Raw genomic sequence first — 17,160 nt, forward strand, 5'->3', positions numbered from 1 at the left:
GAAATCTTTGACTTGGAAATCTCTACGCTCTGAAAACCAATTTCTAATCTCGATACCTAGTTATTTCTTCTTTTTTACACGTTTCCAACCTTCACAAAATCAATTTATGGATCTAAATCCACATATGTATTAATAAAGCTTGGATTAAAAGCTCAAGTTCAGTTCGTTATTGTTGCAATTTTATGTTCCCCAAAACTCTAAACGGCCTTTCATGTTGCGACCGCACTAAAAGGTTTTATTTGCTTATAATTTAAATTAGACACGCACCAAAGCTCATTGATTTTCCCCCTCGTTGTAAAAATCCACAAAAAGCCGACTTCTTATGCGGTTCAGAATTAACAGTCAGTTACCAACCAGTCGAAGAGTTAATCAGTCGCATTTAGCACACCTCAGAACCAGTCTCTGGAGTGTCAATCATTCTTAATTCACAATTCTCTTGTTACTCTCGTACGTCCATAGTTTGGACAATCTTACGTTTATTACTCACATTATTCTCGATTTTCTCACTATCATGTTTAAGTTTGACACACAGAACGCGGCCTATGTTTACTCACGGTCCTCTAAGACATAGCAAAGTTGTGTATTAAAATTAGTAATCGTTATTATACAGTGCTTGTAAAAATTGTTTCTGTTCTAAAATAAAACAACTATCTTCATTTATTATTCATTTCAACACCGATTTACACCTTGCTTCGACTCGACAAAGGTAATAGCCAGAGTCTTCGTAATCAACCACTGTAAAGTTTCAAGCAAACTTTTTAGTTTTATTTTGTTTCTTTTTATTGTGCAGCAGTGATAACTACGCCGCTGTGTTAAAACCCGTATGAACGGTGCTGCCTTTATCCATTCAGCAAATTCCGGGATTAACTGGCGACATCATATGATCAGTCAGCAGGAGATGCGCGGGGAAGCGCGAATTCACGGTCACTAAGTCTTCTTCTTCTTAAGGTGCCTATCCGTTCCGGATGTTGGCGATCTACATGGCTATCCTAACTTTGCTTGTTGCTATTCTGAATAGTCCGGTTGTCGATGTATTAAACCACTTTCTCAGGTTTTGAAGCCACTAAGTCAGACCATATTAAAAATGAGATCATATTAGTCATTCCTAATATTCACACAATATACAGAGTGAGTTTTATGTATGAAAACACTCAATTATCTCGAAAACGGCTTCCACGATTTTTATAGATTTTGGTAGGTAGGGGTTTACTAATTGGGCCGATATTATAGTGCTAATTACATTGTTGTTGTATTTTCCGTTTTTCTGGAAATCTAATGAACTTTCTTATTTCAAATGGAACACCCTGTATAATTTTTGCGTTTTGAATTCCTTAAGAAATACGTTATTTTTCATGTTATATTCTCTATACCTAAATGCCAAAATTTCGGAGTTATGGCTACATTTATTTTAAAAAAAAAATTTAAACAAATTATAAAAATCAATTTTTTTGGCCTGGGTAAACACTATTTTACGTTATTTGGATCATTGGGAACAAAAAAGATCTTTTGTACGTTTTCTCTAAAATTAATCGTTTCCGAATTATAAACAGTTTAAAACTGCAAAAAGTCGAATAATGACGATTTTTAAGGTTCAGGCACACAAATAAAGAATGTTATTTTTGAAACTGCGAAGTACCCAAATTCAAGCTCAAGCCTTATTTTATCAGGTACCGATAAGTAATTTGAAATTGCTTTATTTTAAAACATTGTTTTTTAGTTGTTAATGCAGCTCGATCGCCCGTCCTCCCATATGTACTTCATTAAAAATTAAAAAGCAATATTATAGAATAACACGAGGCAAAAAATATTGAACCTTAAAAATCGTCATTATTCGATTTTTTCAGTTTTAAATTGTTTATAAATCGGAAACGATTAATTTTAGATAAAAATTACAAAAGATCTTTTTTGTTCCCAATGATCCAAACAACCTAAAATAGTGTTTACCCGGGCCAAAAAAAAAAAAAAAAATGATTTTTATAATTTGTTAAAATTTTTTTAAAATAAATGTAGCAATAACTCCGAAATTATGGCATTTAGGTATAGAGAATACAACATGAAAAATAATCAGTATTTCTTAAGGACTACAAAACGCAAAAATATACTTGAAATAAGAAAGTCCATTAGATTTCCAGAAAAACGGAAAATATGACAACAATGTAATAAGCACTATAATATCGGCCGCATTAGAAAACTTCTACCTACCAAAATCTATAAAAATCGTCCTAACCGTTTTTGAGATAATTGAGTGTTTTCATACATAAAACTCACTCTGTATATTAAGAACTGAAAAACTACGCGAAACTAGCGGCATTTTTTGTAACGTATAATATTTAATTGTAATAATAATTATCGTTTGTATAACCGGACTGCACTTACAAAATAATCAGTTCACTTTTGGAGTTGTTCTTTTTTCTTTCAATAAATCATTATAACAAGTGTTCAGTTTTTCATCACTTGATGCTAGCTTACACAGGATAAATGCGAAGATACAATTCCGCCTTCTGCCAGATTTTCTAACCACTACACACAGAAGCTGGTTCTTGTCTTATGTGAAGAAGAGACAGTCACCAAGTCAATTTACAAACAGGTGAGATGTCCCAAACAAGGACATCTTTGAACAGGATTCGGCAAAGAAACATTTTTAATACGAAAGCGGCTTCACACATGGACTAAAATGAGGCTTATAACGAGAAACGGCATTTTTTCGCATTTCAAACAAAAAGTAATGCAATTATTTTGCTATTTATAGAACAAACGTTGAAAGTGATTATATAAACCCAGATTTAAAATTGGATTTTGAATAGTTCAAGGACTTTTTAGTGTAACGTAATAAATCACACAGACTAAACAATTTTATTACATTGTTGGCCGACATGCTCCCGGGTATTGATATTTTCGTTAAATACACGTACTGAAACCAAATAGACTGTTTGTTATTCAAATACGTTCCAGTTTAAATATTAAAATAATTTACTGTAATTGCTACAATATAGACCCTTACAAAACGTAAAATATGTCTCAGATGAAGAAAACACTGAGCAACTATAAGTAAGCCAGAAGATTAAATGGAAAGTCAGAAGATGAAATGGAAAAAATGTAGAGGAAAAAAGTGAATCTGAACACACAGTAGAGACAGTAGTCTTGAAAAGGAGGAAAAAGACGAAAATTAAGAATAACGGGGAACCTAAGAAAAATACAAAGGGATAGGAAAGCTCCAAATGAGTATAAAGGGAGAAAAGAAGATTTTTCATTACCAATTAGGATGAAACTAAGACAAAAATATATTTATATGCATCATAGACTTTAAATAAGCATTTGGTAGAGTAAGACACGACTTAATATTAGAACGTTTGAAAGAAGTCGATTTAGATGGGAGAGACATCAAAAATCCAAAGGGATAAAAAGCTCCAACCGGGTAAAATTAATAAAATGAGAAAGGCAGACTTTTCATTATCAATTAGAATCAAAATAAAACAAATATAAAAATGAATACCATTAAATTTTTATTCAGTTGCAATGCGAAGCCAAAACTGTCTAAATTTTTACTTAGGTTAGAGAGCGCGGCTAGCACTCTTATCGACGATTTCACCTCTTGTTAGAGGCTATTCAGAGAATGCATAGGCTGCTATCTCTGCTCCAGGTAAAAATTTTCGACACCTATTAGTCCCCCCATTGCAACTGACGTGAAGGTAGTAGGTGCGTAGCGGCATCTGCTAAATGAAAGTGTAAGTTTTTCAACATAATAAAAATATTTGTAAAATATTTTTAAAAGATATTTAATTGAAAAAAATTTTTGGACCATATTCCTGGTGACACCTCCATGGCTTCTAAAAATTGCAAGCCAGATGGATGCTTCAGGAATTCTAAAAAGTTGCAATTCACAACCCCGTCTACAGCTTGGTAAATTTCCAACGGAAAATGGACCTAGTTACTCTACAGGAGTAGTACTAATATAAAATAAAAATGTATACCATTTTTATTCAGTTAATACTGTTAAACCTATGTTTAACTGTTATTTAGTTAAACTAAATAGCTGTTATTTAGTTAAACTAAATAGCTGTTATTTAGTTAAACTAAACTAAATAAATAACTAAAGACGCTGCTTCCAACATCTGAAGTCGCTTAGAGCAGATAGACACTGCGTTCGACATCCAATAGAAACCGTATCCAATAAATTATTGTATAAAGTATACATACGCAACCTACTCCGTGACAGTGTAGGCTGCGTACAGCGTTTATTGGTCACCGCCGCATGCGAAGGCGTGTGAAGCAGTTTGATGCTACGTTCGGAGTACGATAACAGACTGCAACTATTATTTATTGTATTAAGCGTACAGACGCGACCCACGGCGTGACTCTGTACGCAAATCACAGCATTTATTGGAGACAACAGCCTAAAAGAACGATGACTTTTTTTATAACCACAGCTAAATCTTGCAGCATCTGCCGTTCACGTTATCTTCCATAATTCTAATTCCCACGGCTTTGCATTATTTCATCTGGAATTAGGTTAGTGCATATTATGCATCACACAGTAGTTAATATTAGACATCCACCCATGAGCGCTTCGGTGACACGCCTCTGTGAGCGCTGGGTAAGCTCCTGCTTTGCCATACCTATACGCTCCTCGCGGAATCATGGAAAATTACCCCTGCTACGGTACAATGGAGAGCGTGGGGAACGGAACGCGGAGGCGGCATTATCCTTAGGTAATAATTTATAGCGTTATTGGGAAAGAGATTATCGGCAAAGCCATCTACCGTTGAATTAAACTAATAAGATAATTTTGGGTTATACATAATGGAATAGAAATTAATTCAAATCACTTTGTACAAGGTATTGCTGCTCGTGATATTGATATCTTTATTTTTCATAATTAATATTTGGCATGTAGTAAGAAGATTTAATCAAGTTGCAATTGAAGATATTATTACTAGACCAAAGCGCATCTGTAAAAACATTAGTACATTTGGATGTTGAGAGGTGACTCATATTTTTTTTTGCAGAAATTGCTTGAAAATAACTCATATAATAATATTTGAGTTATTCTCCCACTCAAAAAGGTCCAGAACATTGTTTAAATAATCAAAATGTCAGGAAATGAAGGAAAAAATAGATTTTTTCTTGGTTTTTTGATTATAACTTTAAAAGTATTCGCTTTCGAGAAAAGTTGTACCAACATAAAAGTTGCATAATTAAATTTCCTACAATATAGGATTAACTGAAAATTTAAAAAACTGTCACCCTTGTTGCAAAATAGCAATAATTTCGAAAAAACCATTAAAAAACAAGTTTTCGCATTTTATATTTTTTAACTATTTATGCTAAACTTAGGAGCTTCATGTTTCACCTAGAAAAACTATATAATATGATAAAACAATTTTGTAAATTTCATTAAGATCGGTTTAGTAGATTTTGCAAAATAAATTTTGCAATCCAGCTTTCGCAAAAAAAATAATTTTTTCAAAATGTTGCAGCACTGAAAATAAAGCAGAGAGCAAGTTGATTTTTTTACGTATAAAAGAATATATTGCACCTTTCATTTGCAATTTGCAAAATTAAAATCGGTTAACTACCACGGCGTCAGGAATTTTTTTAATTAAACATTAATTTTTGGTGTTACGCGCAGGACAGCGGATACGTTCGCTCTGATTGGGCACTCCAATGACCTTTGATAATGATTGATAAATTCTAATTTTTAATACATTTCGAAATAAATAAATAAATTTCTTTATTGCAAAATAAAAACACATACTATGTCCTTTGAAATAACACTTTTTTTTAGCAAAAACTTTCTTTGCTCATATATTTTAACTTAGAAAATAAAAGTGTATTATTTTTAAACATATGCAATTGCTTATCCAATTGTTCACAAACAATAATCAAATTAGTTTGATTTTTGTGGAATTAAAATATGAACATATAACAAAATATAGAGTAAGAAAATAATATATTAGATAAAGATTGGAAGAAATTTTGGTGGAAATCAACTTGTGTGAATCGAATACCGCTGTCCTGCGCGTAGCACCAAAAATTAATGTTTATTTAAAAAAATTCCTGACGCCGTGGTAGTTAACCGATTTTAATTTTGCAAATTGAAAATGAAATGTACAGTTTGATTTTAGGACCTAATAATCACAACCCAATTGGTCCCCATAACGCTCGAGTGACTGCAAATTTAGCATACTTTACTCCCCTACTATAACAAATTATGAATTTATTCCTGTCATTTGCACCATACTGCATAATTTAATTTAATTTATTAACTGTAAATGTATTTTCCTACGATCATGGTAAATCTGACATCTTTTAGAGATATAAAGCAAATTTATCGTTCAAAATTAAAGGTGAAGTTCAAAGGTAAATTAACTAATTTATATATTTTTGTTTTTTAGGTTAGGTGTACGAAAAACTGGTAAGTACAAATATGCGTCTATATTAACACGTTAAGCCCCTGTGCACTAAACTGGTTTTTATAGACCGTGATAGACCAAGGCGAATTTGTTTTGAGGTGGATGTGAAAGGTGGCATTCTGATTTTTGTGGAAAAAGTTGGGTGATATCTTCAGTAATAATAATTGACTTATTCTTCCTCAAAAATAAGTCAGCGATAGTATTGATAAAAAATTACTAAAAACATCGTTTTTGGCTATTTTCCTTTCTTATAACTTTTAAACGATTCATTTTGAACGATTAAACAAAGTTGTAATGAAATAAAAAAGTTACAGTAATTGAATTTTGTATAAGTGATACGACTGGTAAGAATTTATTACCCGTGCTATTAAATAACAATAAATACACAAAGGGGAAAAACAAGCCTTTTTTTATTCAATAATTTTTAACTACTTAGATTTCAGTTCATATTAATTGCAATCTTTATAATTCAACTAGAAAATCTTTATAATACAGTCCACCAAATTTCATTAAAATCGATTTGCATAATAACTTTGCAATCTAATTTATTTTTAATTTAAATTCTTTAAAATTTTGCACAGCAGAAACTAGACCATGTAGAAGTTTGCCAAGCTTTACATATAAAAAAATCGCGATATAGCGATAAATAAGCCATAATTCGATCATCCAATTGACAAATTGACACACAGATATTCAGCATTTGTATCTATATTACAATTTTCTCTGATATTTGATGTTTTTGAACTGGAAAACCTGTTGCCTTACTCATTATATTTTATACGCTTCTGCTTATGCTATAATAAGCAGCTTAATAGTTAAAGAAAACACACTGTTTTTAATCGCTATATCAAAGAGCGTAAAAAGCTCTCTTGACCTAGTTCACATTTGCATAAACATATCGTCACATCCTCACTCGGTTTGCTCTGCTCTATGAATTACTACAGACTACAGAGTAAAAATAAACTTGTTAGTTTTGTTCCAAAACATCTCGTTATTGTTTATTTTCCATTTTATTTTATGTACACACCACACTCGTCGGCTTTGTAAACGAAATAATAGTGTTCTTAGAGTACCTAGTCAGTTTTTTGGATTGAAGATTTTGCTCGTTGTAAAAAAATATAACTTTGTGGGAGGTTATATAATATCTGCAATAATATTCAACAATGAAAATAAGTATGATTTAAAATTGTAAAAATAAATACTGCCTTCAAGGGAGATATATTAATTAGAGAAAAATATATAATTTTTTGTTTTATTACTTATACACGTAGGAAAGTGAGGCCACAAGTTGGGGTATTCTACATTGGCGTGTACTCTATCGTCCATACATAGTGGCCGAGCCATAGAGTATACAGTCAACACCCTAAAGTATGAGTGGAAACACAAAGTGTATCAATTCTCATACATTTATGAAACGCACCTGGCAAATCACAAGGACCTTCACATTTTACTCGTTTTCAACTTCTCTTGAATGAAATGTCTTTAAATATCTGTTATCAGCCCCTCTTGGGCGCTGATGTTAGTCCTGGGGGTTTTTAAATCCCAAATGGCTGTTGTATTTCCGAGGGCAGACGGATCACTACAAACTTTGCTACACTACACACACTCTTCTGCTACATAATCTAGGAGGGCAACAAGAAACCTAGAGCCTAACTTTCCCAATAAACAGTTACGGAAATGGCTGAAAAATACAAAGGCATTGATTACGGGCGCTCCATAAACGGAGCAGCATTAGACCAGTGTTAAGAATGCCTTAGGAGTAAAGAAGAAAATGCAAAAACTGATCATAACTAAGTTCTCCGAAGAGAACAAAATGAAAAAATGAATGAAAAAATGTAATAAGCATTTAAGAACCACGAAAGGTTTACATCATAAAATAAATAAAATAGCTGAATATAAGCATTCTTGGAATAGATGAAATGAGATGATGACAGTCATCTCATCACAATTGAAATATTATAATATTATAATTTAGAAACAGATCACCAGTAGATACCCTGAACGATTGGTTCGTTACCAAAGAGAATTCATATGTATAAATAAAAGATACAGAAACTCAGTATTACCAGTTAAAAAACACATCCAAGTGCAGATGTCCTAACAGATCATAATATTTTGGTAGGAAAATATAACAGATTAAAAAGGATTACAACAGCGAATAAACAAACAGTTGATACTATTAATAGAGAAAAGATGTCAAATGATACTGTAAGATAAGAACTAACCGCTGTCAGTGTACTAGAACAAAATACAAAGTTGACATCAAGCAAAGAGGAAAGTACTGAGGAAAACTGGATTTAAAGACAGTTAAAGAAACAAAATTGAGTGCGGTAGAAGTAAGAAGAAAACAGGGGTGGATAACAGACGAAATACTGAGACTTATAGACCAAAAAAGAGAAGTGCGAACTAAAGAGAAAAACAAATTCAAGGGTATCCACGATCCACGCAATAAGGAGGCAGAAGGTAAAATATACAAAAGCAGAATTATACATCATAGAAAATAATGTAATGATAATGAACACTAAGAAAAGAAACACGATGCATTTCGTCTGCACAGGGAATTAAAAGAGATTATTCTTATTTATGATTACAAAAATATGATATTATTATGCTCACTTAGAGTTATAGAATAAGTACGAGTTGTTGCAGCTGATTATGAAGGGTAAAATTGAAGGAAAAAGGGGTCCCGGTGGACGACAAAATAAATATCCTCTCTGAAAAACATTCGCGACTGGACCGGGTTAAATACAAAGACGCTTTTAAGAAAAGCAGAAGATAGAGACAGATTTTCAATAAATATAGCCAACCTTCGTAAGTGGAGACGGCACTAGAAGAAGAAGAAGAGTTGCAAAATCAAGAAAGAAAAAGGAAAATAACCAAGAAGTGCCTGGAAATTCCCGATAATATTTTGGATTGGGTTTTGAACATGACAGCTACATCGGAATTTGTCGTTTAGCACTTGAGGATGATCTCGAATGGAAAGTCGAAACAAATTGTTTCGAGAAACATCTTTACTCATGTCAACCAATTATTACTATTATTATAATTTCCTCTCTATTCAAGACAAAGTTTTAATTTTTGTTTACTCGATAATGGTTACTTACATAGATCATGTTAAGTAGGTATTTTATAAATTTTTTGACATACTTAATTACAAAATTTTTGCATTGAATAATAATTAGAATTAGCTAAATCGTAGAACATAGCACACTAATCATGCAACCACTGCTCCAGGGTTTATAAAACCAGAGCATCGCAACCACAACAAAACATAGACATAGCAACAAAGTAAGTCGCAGTCAAGCAAAGTCCAGAATCCTGGATTTTACTCGAAGGTGGTTTTCGGTAGCTAAAAGAGAGATTAAAATGTTCACAACAAAAACGTTTCTGTGGATTTACTCTGCACGTAGGTATTAGGGACTGTTTGCATTAATTTGCCGGTGTTTTTGTTGGACCCTAATTTACATAGAAGCTTAAGAGGAAACAGTAGCGATCAACAGGTAGCCAAAACGCGTTCCAAGATTGCGGCTATAATTTTGAATATTTTTTCGAGATATTTGGTACACGTATTCGTAATATAATAAAGACTGGCGGTACAGAGCCCAATTTGAAGAATATATTTATATGTGGAAATTACTCTGTAATTAAATACAATATTAAAAAACGAGCCTGTACCGCCATTAAGAAGAACAAAAAAATACACTTTCTTCAAATAAACTTTTTTATCCGATGCCTAGATTTTGTGTCATTTTGGAACTACTAATGAAATAAAAAATTTTAGTAGTTCCAAAATGACACAAAATTTAGGCATCGGTTAAAAAAGTTTATTTGAAGGAAGTGTATTATTTTGTTCTTCTTAATGGCGGTACAGGCTCGTTTTTTTAATATTGTATTTAATTACACAGTAATTTCCACATATTAATATATTTTTCAAATTGGGCTCTGTACCGCCATTCTTTATTATATTGCGAATAAGTGTGCCAAATATCTCGAAAAAATATTCAAAATTATAGCCGCAATCTTGGAACGCGTTTTGGCTACCTGTTGATCGCTACTGTATCACCTTAAGGAGACTGCTGGAATATATAGAAAACGAAGGCAAACTGCAATATTTAATCAGGATAACTAGATAGTGCTGGGTGAAAAGAAGAAAATTGATATATGGGAAAACTATATCGAAGATCTCTAGTAAAGAGGAGGTAGAAAAGGAAATATTAAATTTAAAAAACAATAAGGCGCCTGGACCAGATGAAATACCTTCAGAAATATTCAAACTACAGGATGAAAGGGGAATTTCAGCACTACATAAAATATTTAATTTCAGTTATGAAACTGGTTACTATCTTCAACAATGGTTACGCTCTACCTTTATTCTCTTACCTAAGAAAGTCAATGCAAAAAGATGTGAGAATCACATATTCATTAGCCTCATGAGTCACACTTTAAAGATACTTTTAAAAATATTATATCAAAGATTAACAAGAAATGTGAATGGGACATCAGTGATTCTCAATCCGGGTTTAGAAATAAGAGAAGCGATAGTAGCAACACAGGTGCTGGTCCAAAATTGTTACGATCGGATGAAGGATGTGCTTCTATGCTTTTTAGATTACGAAAAAGCGTTTTATCGTGTCCAACACCACAAGTTCATGCAGTCCCTCAAAAATCTTGATATAGTCTAATAAGGCATACGATGCATTGAAAACTTGTACTGGTATCAAACGGCACAATTAAAAATAGACAATTTTATATCCAAACACATACATATAAGACAGGTGTACGACAGGGATGTGTGCTTTTCCCTCTTTTATTTACCATTTATTCGAAAGCCACACCTATTTCAAGAGTCTTTGGACGATTCAGAGATGAGAATCAAAGTGAATGGAGTATTGATCAACAACATACGATATGCTGATGATGGTGTCTAAATTTGTGGCAACATAGTCGATCTTAAACAATTTGTCACTATAATCGGAAAACACAGTAAGCGAATGAGATTAGAGATTAATATAAAAAATCTGCAGAAACTTGGATGCACTTGAAAACTCCACAATAACACTGAATACCAACTCCATTGAAAGTGTGAGCAAAATTTAATAACCTGGGAAAGTGGCTTTTTGAAGACTGGGCATCGGACAGGGAAGTAAAATGTCGCATTGAGCAAGCTCGAGAAGCTTTGATAAAATTCAGGAAGGTAGTGACCTGTTCAAAGCTCGATCTTCAGCTAGTTCAACTGACTAAGGTTTACTAAGTGCTACGTATGGTCGGTGCTGCTATATGGCGTAGAGGGCTGGACACTCAAAACAAGGGATATAAACAGATTAGAAGCTTTCGAAATGTGGCTTTATCGTCGTATCCTAAAGAAACCATAGACGAAGAAATTCGCAAATGAAGATGTAGAATCAAACAAGAACGCCAAATTTTCGAAAGCATCAAGAAAAGAAAAACGGCGTATCTGGTCACATCATGAGAAAATACCAGTTCTCCAACTTACACATTCGAGGGTAAAATTGAAGGCAAAATAGGAACGGGACGCAAGAAAATGTCCTGGCTCCGAAACATAAGGCAATGGACAGGGATTAACGACATACAATCTCTGATACACATTTCAAGAAACAAAGAGTTAATGAAAAATATGATCGCTAACATCCATTAATGGATTTGCATTTGCAGAAGAAGAGAAGATAATGGTTTTGGACATACATCGTGTTAAGCATTTTATAAAAAATAATTTTTTCGTCACTTGAAGTCAGCTTTCAACCAAAATTTTTTTTGCAGACTTAATTACAAAATTTTCTTACTGAATAATAATTAGAATCTGTTAAATCGTAGCACATAGAACACTAATCATGCAACCACTGGTCCAGGTTTTATAAAACCAGAGCATCACAACCACAACAAAACATAGACATAGCAACAAAGTAAGTCGCAGTCAAGCAAAGTCCAGAATCCTGGATTTTACTCGAAGGTGGTTTTTCGGGAGCCAAAAGGGAGATTAAAATTTTCCGCAACAAAAACGTTTCTGTGGATTTACTCTGTATGTAGGTATTAGGGACTGTTTGAATTAATTTGCCGGTGTTTTTGTTGGTTTTTGTTTTGTTTTGTTTTGTTCAGCAGTCGGTGGAAGTTTTACAGGTTATGAATATTTATTGGTAACAAAAACAGATGAAATAGTTCATAATTAAAATACAAATATTCAAATTTATACCACGAGTAACTTGATTTAGATAGAGTGAAAATCGCTGCAAGATTTTACAATTTATACAAATAAGGGATGTCTCTAAAAACACGAATAATTACAACTAGAATATTCACAGTGAAGTAACCAGGGGGTTATCTAGGGAATTCGGACACCCCTCGAAATATTATCAAATATTTCCAAAATATTGATGATTTTAAAATTCAAGGAATACGTAAAAATATTATATTGGACACTTTTATTTTAATGTTAATAGTTAAGTTGGTAAAATTGACGGAAGACAATATACTCTGCCATATTGGTAGAACCAAGAAATATACATCTTCAGAAAAAATACATATACCTAAACAAGGATGAAGAGACAAAGATATCAAAGTCAAGGAGCAAAAATGAATAAAAAGAAAGTAGAAACAATATAAAGAATGAAAAAAGAAGAACAAAAGGGAATACTGGAAAACTTCATGTGAAATACTAAAACAAGGCATCTGGGACGACGCCTACAGAATAGTCTTAAAAACAAAAGAGATGGAAATGCCTTAAGGCGGGTTCTCACTTGTCAGTTTCGCTGACGTATTCTAACTGATTCCGTGATCCTGGATAAATAATGAACATGATAACACCTTTTCATTTTAAATGATCAGTACATTCATATTTTTAATTAAAGTGAAAGCCAGTTCTACTTTTTATCATTATTGACTGATCATGGTCGCATAATGAATAGAAACTGAAGCGCGAAAACATACATTTTCATGATTTGTTCAATGTGGCAAATTTTGAGAGCAATTTTGGAGCAATTTTTTGCAGATTCTCTTGAAATTTGTCTTCGTTCTTAAGTGGTTTGTATATAAATCACAATCTTCCAAAGCTAATTCTTTCAATATACATAGTTGCACTACCACCCCATATATTTCTGCAAAAAATTCAGGACTTGCCCCAACATCTACTACGTTTTATTTTCTTTCAATTCACTGGAATATTCTGTAATTCATTTACTAATCATTGTAAACTTACTTCAGTAAAAGGTATTGGGTAAAAACCCTTTAAATGTAAACGACTTAGTTGTTTTACATATCTATTATTATTTTTATATAAAATTCATGTGATGTCAAAAATATGCCTGGATGTTACCCAGGGCAACACATGACCCAAAAAAGAGTCCTGCGTTGCCCTAGGTAATATCCAGGCATATCTTTGACATCACATGAATTTTATATAAATATGTAATATAACTAAATCGTTTATATTTAAAGGGTTTTTACCCAATACATTTTGGTGGCTCAGGCATGCAATTTTGGCTTTTAAACACTGATGATGAATTTCTTAATCCGAAAACGTTTTGTATTGTGACCCTTATTTAGGGTATTTTAAAATATACCTTTTACAAAAACATGGTATTTCTTTTAAAATAAATATAGATTATGTTTCGTTGTTATGTTGCATTAATTGTCTCGTGAAATAGTCTTGTCGAATATCATTCGAGAGAAAATCATTTACCGGCAAAATTTTCTGCTCCTTTTATTCAAGTTTGTTTCCTTTTGGCAATTTTCGCTTGTGAAATTTTGACAAAATCATTCGACTGACGTCTCGTGATTTAACTGTCAAAATTTAATTCGCGAAAATTGCCAGACAACAAACTTTCATACCAGTCGAAAATAATGGCGGCAAAATTTTCTCTCTTATGTTATTATACATACAGGGTAGCCAGAAAGTATGAAAACACGGTAATTCCTCGGAAACTGCTTGAACGATTGTTATAAATTTTGGTGGGTAAGGGTATTCTAATACGGTCGATATTATAGTGGTAATTACATTGTTGTCAAATCTTCCGTTTTTTTGAAAATCTAATGAACAGTCTTATTTTAAAAGGATCACCCTCTATATTTTTTACGTTTTAAAGTCCTTAAGAAATACTGATTATTTTTCATGTTATGTTCCCTATACTAAATGCCATAATTTCGGAGTTATTGCTACATTTACTAAAAAAAATTAACAAATTATACAAATTTATTTTAGGTTCTTTGGATCATTGGGGACAAAAAAGGTCTTTTGTAATTTTGCTCAAAAGTTAATAGTTTTTGAGTTATAAACAATTTAAAACTGAAAAAAATCGAAAAATGACGATTTTCTGTGTTCAAAAACATAAGTAAAAAATATTATTTTGGAAACTCTAAAGTGCCTACATTCAAGTTTAAACCTTATTTTATCAGATGCCGATAAGTGATTTGGTCTTATTTCATTCTAAACCATTATTTTTTAGTCGATAATGCAGCCCGATAGCCCGTTCTCTCATAATATGAGCTTTATTAACAATAAAAAAAAACAAGGTTTTAGAATAAATTATGCCAAAAATTCTTATAGAGATCTGATAGAAAAAGGTATGAGCTTCAATTTAGGTACTTCGTAATTTTAAAAATAATTTTTTTACTTGTGTTTTTGAACCGTCATTGTTTGATTTCTTTCAGTTTTAAATTGTTTATAACCCGGAAATGATTAACATTTGAGGAAAATTACAAAAGACCTTTTTTGCTCCCAATGATCCAAAAATCCTAAAGTAATGTCTACCTGGGCTGAAAAAATTGATTTTTATAAATTGTTAAATTTTTTTTAATAATTGTAGCAATAATTCCGAAATTAGTGCACTTAGGTATAGGGAACAGAACATGAAAAATAATCAGTATTTCTTAAGGACTTCAAAACGCAAAAAATACACAGGGTGCTCCATTTAAAATAAGAAAGTCCATTAGATTTCCAGAAAAATGGAAGAATTGACAACAATGTAATTACCATTAGAATATTGGCCGTATTAGGACACCCCTACCCACCAAAACTTATAAAATTCGTTCGAGCGGTTTCCGAGAAATCACCGTGTTTCCATACTTTCTCGCTACCCTGTATATTATACTAAAAAAATGTTGCAATAGCTAGGTGTAAATTATGACAAGAAAGTAACGACAATATTGTATTATTAGCACTGTAAAATTAGATTTCTTAAGGACTTCAAAACGCAAAAAATACACAGGTTGCTCCATTTAAAATAAGAAAGTCCATTAGATTTCCAGAAAAACGGAAGAATTGACAACAATGTAATTACCATTGGAATATTGGCCGTATTAGGACACCCCTACCCACCAAAACTTATAAAATTCGTTCGAGCGGTTTCCGAGAAATCACCGTGTTTCCATACTTTCTCGCTACCCTGTATATTATACTAAAAAAATGTTGCAATAGCTAGGTGTAAATTATGACAAGAAAGTAACGACAATATTGTATTATTAGCACTGTAAAAGTAGATTTTTTCCTACTGTCACTACAGTAATAAAATTAAAAACGAAATTTACGGTTTTCAAGATAATTTTCTGACACATAAATATTTTTCCGTCGCGATAATAGCAGAGAAACGCGAAAAAGTGCAAAAACACAATTTACCCGTGTTTCTTACTCCACATTTCGCAGTAATCGATCGTCCTGAAGCCAGTGGAACGTGATAGCTGGCCCGGTTGTTCACGACCGCATTTCTCTCGTACCTCATACTTCATCCCCATGGCTAATACCTCTCCCTCACGCTATGTCACTGCTACCGTGGTCCAGCACGTTCTACCTTATCGCTTCGACCTCTCTCCTGCTTCCCGCTTAGTCCAGGTTGGATCGTCGCCCCCGTTAGCTAAATTATTCCGATTCGATTTTCTTGCACAAACTTACTCAAAAAGAGGCCCTTATAACAAATCCACAGGGTGCCAGGCGGTACCGTGGTCGAAAAATTGTTTAAACAAATTCAAAAAATTAATTTTTTAATTCGTACAATTTTTTTTAGATTCTTTGAGTCTAATGCATTATAAGCAAAAAAGGTCTCTTGTAATTTTTCACTAAAGGATTGTTGTCGACTTATACGTTATTTCAAATTTGAAAAACGCGAAAATGGCTGTTTTCAAGGCATAATAACTCGGTTAAAAATTATTATTATTATTATTTCATTCATAGGAGATTCTGACCAATAGAAAGCTATATAAATAAAAATTACAGCGATTATTTCATTCATAGGAGATTCTGACCAATAGAAAGCTACAGAAATAAAAATTAAAGTGATAATTTTTGATAATATCCCGTCGTCAAGTATATTACGTCAGATGCCCTTCGTTGCTACGAAAAAATACATTCAGTGACATTCAAATATTTATAACAACTGTGTGTTTAATTGTACTAATTTGTGCTTACCTAAATAAATTACAATAAAATTTTGGTTTTGAACAGTTTTATTCATGAAATAATTGCAGCAAATTGCACTCGATCTCTAAAATATTATCGAATTGTTGCCCTCGTGACAATTTGACATAATTTCACTCCCCTTCGGGTCGTGAAATTAAAACTGTCAAAGTGTCACTGGGGAAAAATTCGATAATTTTAGAGCTCTTGTGCAATTACTACTGACTATTTTTTAATGATTTTAACTTTCAATCGTGTAGTAAGAGTTTTCATCACGTGTTTAATTATGGCCAATCAGGTTATTATTACATCGGTAATTTTCTACTGTACAAAATTACAGTGGGATTT

At 32.5% G+C, this 17,160-nt stretch overlaps 1 protein-coding gene across 3 annotated transcripts in view; it reads left to right on the forward strand.

Annotated features, from left to right (window-relative positions):
• Positions 1 to 17,160, forward strand: part of LOC126887302 (chondroitin sulfate N-acetylgalactosaminyltransferase 2) — a 1,014,890-nt gene that overhangs the window by 68,872 nt on the left and 928,858 nt on the right. For all 3 annotated transcript variants that reach the window (XM_050654726.1, XM_050654727.1, XM_050654725.1), the window contains one exon: positions 6,396 to 6,415. The gene's annotated coding sequence lies outside the window, so the exon portion shown is untranslated. The remainder of the gene's footprint in view (positions 1 to 6,395; positions 6,416 to 17,160) is intronic.

Source organism: Diabrotica virgifera, chromosome 6 (genome assembly GCF_917563875.1).
Source record: "Diabrotica virgifera virgifera chromosome 6, PGI_DIABVI_V3a".
NCBI lineage: Eukaryota > Metazoa > Arthropoda > Insecta > Coleoptera > Chrysomelidae > Diabrotica > Diabrotica virgifera.